Below are 9,845 nucleotides of genomic sequence, written 5' to 3'. Positions count from 1 at the left end.
GAGTCAAATATGTTTGTAAGTACAATGAGCTCGCCACACCCTGGTCCGGACTGTCAGGTGGACGTCCACACTCTATTGAAAGCCACATCAACTATCCATCTCCCATCCCCTCGTGGGATGGTTAGCACTAATCTGACGTAGATATCTGATATGCACATATAGCTACGATACCGAGCCCCTGAACTGAACTAAACTAACATCCTGGTCATGAGAACATATAATATATGATCATATATATAACATCATTACAGCCTCGTGCCGAAAATATAGTAATTACGGCTTTGTGCCGAAAACATAAATACATGGCCTCGCGCCAATAACATAAATATGGCCTCGTGCCGATAACATAAATACGACCTCGTGTCAATAACATAAATACAAGGCCTCGCGCCAATGACATAAATACGACCTCGTGCCGATAACATAAATATATGGCCTCGCGCCAAAATTGTTTCAGGTATATATATTCTGAAAATACATCGTTTATCATATTATCGTCAAAACCATCACAACATAATTCATCTTTTCATAATACCTGAAAACATGTTTCGTTTGTAAAATTTTTCAAATCATAATACATTCCACGTAAAACAATATTCATGCCACACATGTGTTGTAAAACAAAAATCACACTTCATATTCTAAAATCGTGAATTCCTTACATCTCATACATACATATACATTTTAATCATCATAGCAGTATTTTCCCAATCGTACATTTCATTCGTAATACACAATATAACATATGCTTTTCTGAAAATAAATTTACTCATAATCAATAATAATTTATATGAAAAATTACTGCTTTAGTTTATTCCCTTACCTAACTACTGAGAAATTCGTTAGGACCCAAAATTTCACGCCCTTGGCGCCCGAAATTTAACTCCTGCAATTTACATTTTTCCCAAATTAATTAATCTATTTCTTCAAAATAATACTCATCTAGCCTTCCCTAGGCTCCATATATCTCAAATTAATATTTAAACTATTATTTAACATCCCCACTTAATTTTTCAAATTTTTCCTGCGGGTCCCAAAATTACACCCGCGGCGCTCACTCGGGTCCTAAATTTCAGAAATCCTACTTCAGTCCCAGATGCTTAATATTTTAGCATTTCTAAATTAATACTAATTAATTAAAAATAAACCTCTTTATAACCCCTGCACCCCAAATTTGGGGTTTTGGCCCGACACTCCCACGAGAATTTCGTCTCACTAGACTTGTAAAGAATCATTTCTAGATTCTCGTGGTGGTGTCCGTTCGTCAATTGAACTTATATTTTGCAAGAAATTAAAGAAAAATGAAAAACTGGCTTACCCCAGGGAATACGCTTACGTCGCTCCTACCATCGATCCGCTTCGGTAGAAATGATGCCAGCGGCGAATGGAGTCCAGTGGTATCTTCGGATTTTCGATCGGACGAAAAACCATCATGAAATCGAGGAGAGAGGGAGAGAGAACGTGAGGAGAGAGAAAGAGAGTTCAGAGAGTTGCAGAGAACAAAATAAAGAAAAGAAAAAGTAAAGAAGAAGAAGAAGAGTAATAATAATAACTTTTGAATCTCCTGAAGCTTGCTGAAGCTTCAGGAGGATAATAATAATAATAATAATAATAATAATAATAATATATTTTATTAATAAAACAATAATATATTTATTAATAAAAATAAAAATAAATTTTAATTATCATTTTTTTCTTCTTATTATTATTATTTTTTAATCCGATTAATTAATTAATTAATTAATTAATTATTTATTTATTTATTTATTTATTTATTTTATTTTTGTTTGGTTTTTACAGAGTGGGTTGAGGCCATGCAAGATGAGATGCAGTCATTGTAACGCCCTCAATTTCTTAATGTAAAATGTAGCATAATAAATAGAAAATCAACCTGAACTCGTAGGTGGCGGGGATAGCCTGACATAAACAGTGGAAACCTAAGTAGCAGTAAAAAAAAAATCTCAATCATCCAACCATAGGACATAATACCAGAGTTTACTACATTATCAAAATACTGTATATATATACAATCTCCAAAAAGTCAAAATAACACTAAGATCATACAACAAAAATTTCCTGATCCTAGTTTAACGCTTACCCTTCTAGTAGGGAAGCTAAACCCATTTAACAGCAGCCTTGACCCGCCAGTCCCTCTGGGTTTCCTGAAAATCATTTAATATTAGAGAGTGAGACACTTCTCAGTAAGGGAAAATAAACTAAATATAGTTGTGTGGCAACATGAATATATATAATGCAGTTATACATATACAATACATTTGATATATCAATGAACATACATCAAAACATACTGAATCATTATATACTTTCATATTATTCTAGTAACTCATATCATTCATAAATCGTCTGTTATATCTAATAATACTAAAAACATACCCAGGATGAATAGCAAGCTTATGTCATGTATTACCCCCTATGACGGGTTGTGCAACCCAAAGACGGGACCCGACAATGGTTGACCGGCCATTGCCGAGTCAAAAAGTGTCTGTAAGTACGATGGGCCCGCCCCACCCTAATCCATACTGCCAGATGGACGTCTACAACTCTACACTGAAAGCCACATCGATTATCCATCTCCCACCCCCTCGTAGGGTGGTTAGCACAAGTCTGAACATAGATATCTGATCTATATAGTTACGGTACTGAGCTCCTGAAACTAAACTAAACTAACATCCGGGTCATGATAACACCTTCTGTCCAGAATCTGCATTGGTACCTCCTCATACACTAATGAATCACTGAGCTCTAACTCACCATAACTGATAATATGAGAAGGATCTAGGACGTATTTCCTCAACATAGATACGTAGAATACGTCGTGTATTCTGGATAGTGTAGGTGGTAAAGTTAGCCTGTAGGCCACCGGCCCCACTTTCTCTAAAATCTCAAACGGATCGATAAACCTAGGGCCAAATTTACCCTTCTTACCAAACCTCATAACTCCTTTTAACGGATCTATCTTCAAAAATACGTGACCACCCACATCAAACCCCAAATTCCTGTGGCGATGGTCAGCATAACTCTTTTGTCAGCTCTGAGCTGCACTGATTCTTTCCCTGATAAGTTGAACCTTATTGTATGCCTATTGTACCAGCTCTGGCCCCACAACTCGTCGCTCACCTATCTCATCTTAATACAAAGGAGATCGACATCTCCTACCGTACAATGCCTTAAATGGTGTTATGCCAATACTGGACTGGTAACTGTTATTATATGTGACTCTACCAGTGGCATGAACTGAGTCCAACTACCCCCAAAATCTAAAACACATGCTCGGAGCATATCTTCTAATATCTGTATCATCCTCTCAGTCTGCCCGTCTGACTAAGGATGGAATGCCGTGCTAAAAGATAGCTGAGACCCTAAAGCTTCCTGTAAGCTTCTCCAAAACTGTGACGTAAAACGCGGGTCTCGATCTGACACTATAGATACTAGCACTCCATAAGAACGAACTATCTCTTAGACATAAATCTCTGCCAATCGGCTGAGGGGATAGCTAATCTTGATAGGGAGAAAATGGACGAACTTAGTCAACCGGTTTACTATCACCCAAATCGCATTATGGCCATGCAATGTTGACGATAGCCCCGAAACGAAATCCATGGATATATGATCCCACTTCCACTCTGGGATAAATAACGGTCGCAACTGTCCCGCTGGCCTCTAGTGTTAAGCTTTTACCTGCTGGCACGTCAAGTACTGGGCTATATACTCGGCAATCTCTCTTTTCATACCACTCTACCAGTAAAACCCTTGCAGATCCCTGTACATTTTCGTGCTTTAGGGATGAATCGTATACAAATATCTATGATCCTCCTCTAAAATCGTTCTCCTAATGTTAGCATCAGCAGGAACACACAGTCTGGAATGGAACCGCAAAGTTCCGTCATCTGAAATGCAGAGTTCCTCTCCCTGACCACTTTACACTCTGTCCATCACCTCTACTAACTCTAGATCTTCCTTCTGAGCAATTTTAATCCTTTCCTGCATAGTAGGTTGTACCACTAGGCTGGCGATACATACTGGAGTATTACTCTCTACCAACTCTATACCGAGTCTCTCCAAATCCATAATAATCGGATGCTGGATCTCCATAACTACTAACACTGGGCTCACGGTCTTCTTGCTCAACGCATCAGCTACCACATTTACTTTCCCGAGGTGGTAACTGATGGTACAATCAAAATCTTTAATTAACTCGACCACCTTCTCTGCCTCATATTCAATTCGTTATAGGTGAAGAAATACTTTAAGCTTTTATTGTAATAACCCGAAAAAAAAATTAATTAAAATTATTAATTAATTAAGTGGTTAAACACTATTAAATTAATGTATTTAATAAACAAATAAAAAAAATAGTATGAAAACAAAATGAGTAATTATTAATTATTATTAAATTAATTAACTAAATAAAAGAATAGTAAAAAAAATTGAAATAAAGATATATATATATATATATATTAGTTTATTATAATATATTTATATAAGTTAAAGTATATATATATATATATATATATATATATAAAGATATATATATATATATATATATATATATAATAATACAATAATATATATTAAAGGTAATAAGATGGGTTGGATTTCAATTTGAAATCCAATTCCATCAACTGCATCTCTCAGCTTCGCTCTCTCTCAGTCTCTCTGTACTTTCTTCTTCTTCCACTCTCCGTCTCCATCTCCATCTCTCTCTCTCCCCTCATTTCTCGATGAATATTCGACCAATCGGGAAACGGAAGGTGTCGTTGGGTTCCTAACTCCGCCACCGACATTTCTACTAGAGCGGATTTGTCGTGGGAACGACTTAAGCACTGTTCTTGGGGAAAGGTAATTTTTCCCCAATTTTTCAATTTCTAGCAAAATCTACTGTGGAATCGATGATCAGGCACCACCACAGGGTCCTAATCGTCGTTGTCGTCATTTTGACGTAGGTAATTTTTTAATTGGGGTTTTTTAGGCCCTACTCCAAAGCGAGAGTGGGATTTGAGAAATTTAGTAATTTGGCTATATTTAAGGGTATATTTATTTATTTAGGAATTATGACCCTAGGAAATATTTAAATAATATTTTATTCATGAATAATTTATTGAAATTAGGAATTTAATTTCAGGGTCCGGGTGAGCGCCACAGGTATTTTTCGAAGTCCCTGTTGGCGTAGTTTAAGAAACCAAGTAAGGGGAAAAATATATATTAATTCAGAATTTTTATGAATTTAATGAAAAAATAAATTGTGTTATATTTACGTGTATATGTTTTGGTATGGGTAAATGCCAATTGTTTAAATTATATTTTTTTTCGAGTTTAGGGTTGTTTATTGTATATGTATATGTGAAAATGAACTTATGAAAGTGGAAAAATATTTTCAGAATATTTATGTAAGGCATGAAAGGTATTTTTAGTATATAAACATTAAATGTTGGTTGGCTTATTTTACAGGCAACATATGAATTTTACTGTTAAATTGTGTGACATGAGAATCTATGCAAATATATGTTAAATGTATGAGATGCAGGCTAAGTAAGTAAAACAATGAGAATAAAATATGATATGGACAATGTTGCCTGTGTATGTTAAATGCAACCATGTAAATGTAAGACAGCTGAAAGAGAGCCATGTTAGCAGATCTAGCACACTTCTGTATAGACTAACTGATGAAAGCTAAAAGGAGCTGTGTTAGCAGATTTAGCATGTTTCTACGTAGACTAACTGATAATGGCTAAAGACCAGCTGTAGTACGAAATAATGAAATGAAATGTTATGCAATGAAATGACTGATGAAATGACAATGAAATGAATTGACAAAGACAAATGATGTAAATGGGAAAAAGTCATTTAAAGTGAAACGAAATGCAAAGTTAAGTTATGAACAAGAATAAATGTGCATGAATGTATAATGACAGAATAGAATGATGTATTATGATATTAGAAGTACGTATGTACATAGAACATGTTACGATTGGGCGAGGCGTACCTTTCGCCTGAGGGCTTGCTGAGTAAGGCGAGTGCACTAGTAGCTACAGATGTGGCAGTAGCCACATAACGTACTAGGGCAAAGGGAACTTACTTGTATGGGCAGGTAGAATTCCCTATCCTTAGGGCCTTTGCCGATAAACTATTGTTGAATGCGTGAGTGCGAGATTAATTTATCACTTGAGAGCTTACTGAGTATGGTGAGTGCCCTGGTATGCTTAAATTGTGACCTTCAGGTTGCCAAATGTATCATAGCAGAGGGATGCTACTTGTATGGGCGGGTAATCACCCCTATCCTCAGGAAATCTAGTGGGTTAAACATTCGCATGTGTTTGTTTAGGATCAGAAAATGACTTTCAGTATTATGTTAATGATTTGCAAATATTATAAAATGATATGTATAATCTCATGTTGGCCACAGACTGCTTTAATATATGGTTTCTTCCCTTACTGAGATATGTCTCACCCGAATATGAATTCATTTTTTTCAGGATTTCTCAGGATCGAGCTTTGAGAGCTCGAGATTTTATAACATTTTTGGAAGATATAAGAAAAAAAGGGTATATCTTTATGTTAATTTTGATATGTATATTTTATGTTTTATAATTTATGTTTTAAGTTGTATAAGATATGAATGGTTGTGAAACATACTGATATTAGTGGATAATGTTTTGGAGACATGTATATATTTGAATACTTGTGGATGATTAATTTATTATGGTTGGTAGTTAGAATTAGTAAACTCTGGTATTATGTTACATGGAGATCATGTTTTCCGCTGCGTGTGTTATGTTAATTATGGAATATGATTTATCAGGGATCTTATCAGGTATAACGCGTCAGACCTGAGTTTAAGGGTTCGGGGCGTTACACTTATGGTTGGAGAAAATCTCGCATTGCTCGCCGTACATGTAATGCCTCCAAATTTTCAATGCGTGTACCACTACAGCCAATTTAAAATCATGGGTAGGGTAGTTCTTCTTATATTCTTTCAATTGTCTGGATGCATATGCCACTACCCTACCATGCTGCATCAACACACAGCCAAGTTCCTTTAAGGACGCATCACTGTAAATAGTATACCCCTCACCCCCAGACGGGATGATCAATATCGACGCTGTGACTAACCTCTGCTTCAGCTCCTGAAAACTCTACTCACAGCTATCGTCCCATTCAAATCTAGCGTTCTTCTTCGTTAGTCGTGTCAAAGGTCCTGACAAAGCTGAGAACCCCTTGACAAAACGACGATAATAACTGGCTAACCCCAAGAAACTCCTAATCTCCTGGACGTTCCTCGGTCTAGCCTAGTTCACCATCGCCTCTATCTTACAGGAATCTACAGAAATTCTGTCTCCTAAGATAACATGCCCCAAAAACACAACTTTTTCGAGCCAGAAGTCTTATTTACTGAATTTTGCATGCAACTTCTTCTCTCTAAGAATCTGCAAAACCTGCCTCAAATGTATCTCATGCTCCTCATAGCTCCTCGAATAGACCAGTACATCGACAATGAAAACAACCACTAACTGATCTAAATATGGATGAAAAATCCTATTCATCAAATCCATAAATATCGCAGGAGCATTCGTCAGACCAAATGGCATAATAAGAAACTCGTAATGCCCATACCTGGTCCTAAAAGTTGTCTTCGATACATCCTCTTCCCTCACCTTTACCTGATGGTAACCTGATCTGAGATCAATTTTAGAATATACTCATGTACCCTGGAGCTAATCGAACAAATCATTGATACGGGGTAAAGGATACTTGTTATTGATTGTCACTTTATTAATCTCTCGGTAATCTATACACATCCTCATAGACCCGTCCTTCTTCTTTACAAACAGTACTGGAGCTCCCCACGGAGATATACTAAGTCGTATGAAGCCCTTATCAAGTAAATCCTACAATTGATCTTTCAATTCTCCTAACTCTGCTGGCGCCATTCGATACGGTGCTTTAGAAATCGGTGTTGTACCTGGAAGAAGATCAATAGGGAAATCTACCTCACGATCGGGTGGCAAACCCGGTAATTCATCTGGGAACACATCCATAAATTCTTGTACCATATGCGTATTGATAAGTTTCAATTCATTTCCTGACATTTCCTTCACAAAAGCCATGAACCCCAGGCAGCCATTCTAGAGCTGTCTCCTCGCCTAAACAACTGAGACCATCTGAGGTAAAGATTGCACTCATGACCCTGTAAATCTGAATTCTGGTTTCCCTGGAGGTCTGAATATCACTTCCCTTGCACGATAATCTATAATAGCAGAATTAGCTGCTAGTCAATCCATGCCGAAGATGATATCAAACCCGTGAATATCTAGCACCATCAAATCAACAGACAGAATCCTCCCTTGAACATCAACTAGACAATCATGGAGTACCCTACTACATTTCACCGCCGACTCGGTCGGTGTAGCCACTAACAGTTCAACATCTAATGATTGCATTTCTGCCGCACATAATTTAACATACCCCAAGGACACAAACGAGTGTGTGGCATCGGAATCAAAAAGTGTAGTAACTTTAAATAAAAACATATTAACCGTACCTGTCACCATGTCGCCGACCGCCTCAGCATTGCCCGACGTCAAAACAAAAACCCTAACTGGGGCCATATTCCTCTACTGGCCTCCACGTGGCGCCTGGTAACCTCCTTGAAAAGATCTAGTGTAAAGACCCGAAAAATTAAAATGATTAAAATAATTAGAAAATAATAATAATGATAATAATAATAAATAAATAAAATAATAAATGAACATATAAAAGAAATAGTATGAAAAAAAAATAATAAAAATATATATGAAATAAAATGAAATTAGACTAATTATTAGTTAGTTAATTAATTGAATATTATTTAATTGAATTAATAAATTAATTAAACGTTATTTAAATAAATTAATTAAGCAAATTATATAATGGGTATATATATATATATATATGATAATTTAAGATAGAATTAAGTGAATTGGATTTCAAATTGAAATCCAATTCAATGTCCTGATCCATCCCCCCCCCCCTTCTCTGCAATTGCCTCTGCAATTGTTCCTGCCTCCTGTGCAGCACGATCACCTCCATCTTCCGTCTCTCTTCTTCTCTTAATTTCTCAGTGAATTTGCGGCGGATCGGGAAACAGAAGGTGCCCTTGGATTTTTGGTTCCGCTGCCGACATTTCTACTAGAGCAGATTGGTCGTGGGAACGACTTAGGCACTGCTGCTGGGGAAAGATAATTTTTTCCTATTTTCTTAATTTTGCTTTAAATCTATTGTTAAATCAGAAAACGGGTACCACCACGTGGTCCTAATCGTCGTCGTCGTCATTTTGACGTATGTAATTTTTCAATTGGAATTTTCTAGGCCCTACTCCAAAGCGAGAGTGGGATTTGAAAATTTTGGCAAATTAGTTAAATATGCGGGTATAACTGTAAATTGAAAATTTTGACCCTAGAAAATATTTAAATAGTATTTTATTTAAGAATAATTTAAATGGAATTAGAGTTTTGATTCAGAACTCGGGTAAGTGCCGCGGGTGTAATTTTGGACCCCACAGGCATAATTTAGGAAATTAAGTGAGAGTATTAAATATTAGTTTAAATGTTAATTTGAGGTGTGTGGAGTTTAGGGAAGGTTAGATGGGTAGTATTTTGGAGAAATGAATTAATTAATTTAGAAAATTTAGTAATTTGGTTATATTTAAGGGTATATTTATTTATTTAGAATTTATTGGCCTAGAAAATATTAAAATAACATTTTATTCAGGATTAATTACATGGAACTAGAATTTTTGAATCAGGGTTCGGGTGAGCGCCGCGGGCATCGGTGTGGGATTCCTGTCG

The 9,845-nt window shown here is 36.2% G+C and overlaps 1 non-coding gene across 1 annotated transcript; it reads left to right on the top strand.

Annotated features, from left to right (window-relative positions):
• Nucleotides 1-3,307: 3,307 nt before the first annotated feature.
• Nucleotides 3,308-3,438, top strand: LOC131165162 (small nucleolar RNA ACA64). The gene has a single exon (XR_009139482.1). It is a non-coding gene; the product is annotated as a small nucleolar RNA ACA64 (small nucleolar RNA).
• Nucleotides 3,439-9,845: the final 6,407 nt, after the last annotated feature.

This window comes from Malania oleifera, chromosome 9, assembly GCF_029873635.1.
Source record: "Malania oleifera isolate guangnan ecotype guangnan chromosome 9, ASM2987363v1, whole genome shotgun sequence".
In the NCBI taxonomy this organism is placed as follows: domain Eukaryota; kingdom Viridiplantae; phylum Streptophyta; class Magnoliopsida; order Santalales; family Ximeniaceae; genus Malania; species Malania oleifera.
The sequence above is the reverse complement of the archived record's forward strand: the minus strand, read 5'-3'. Positions and strand labels throughout refer to the sequence as shown.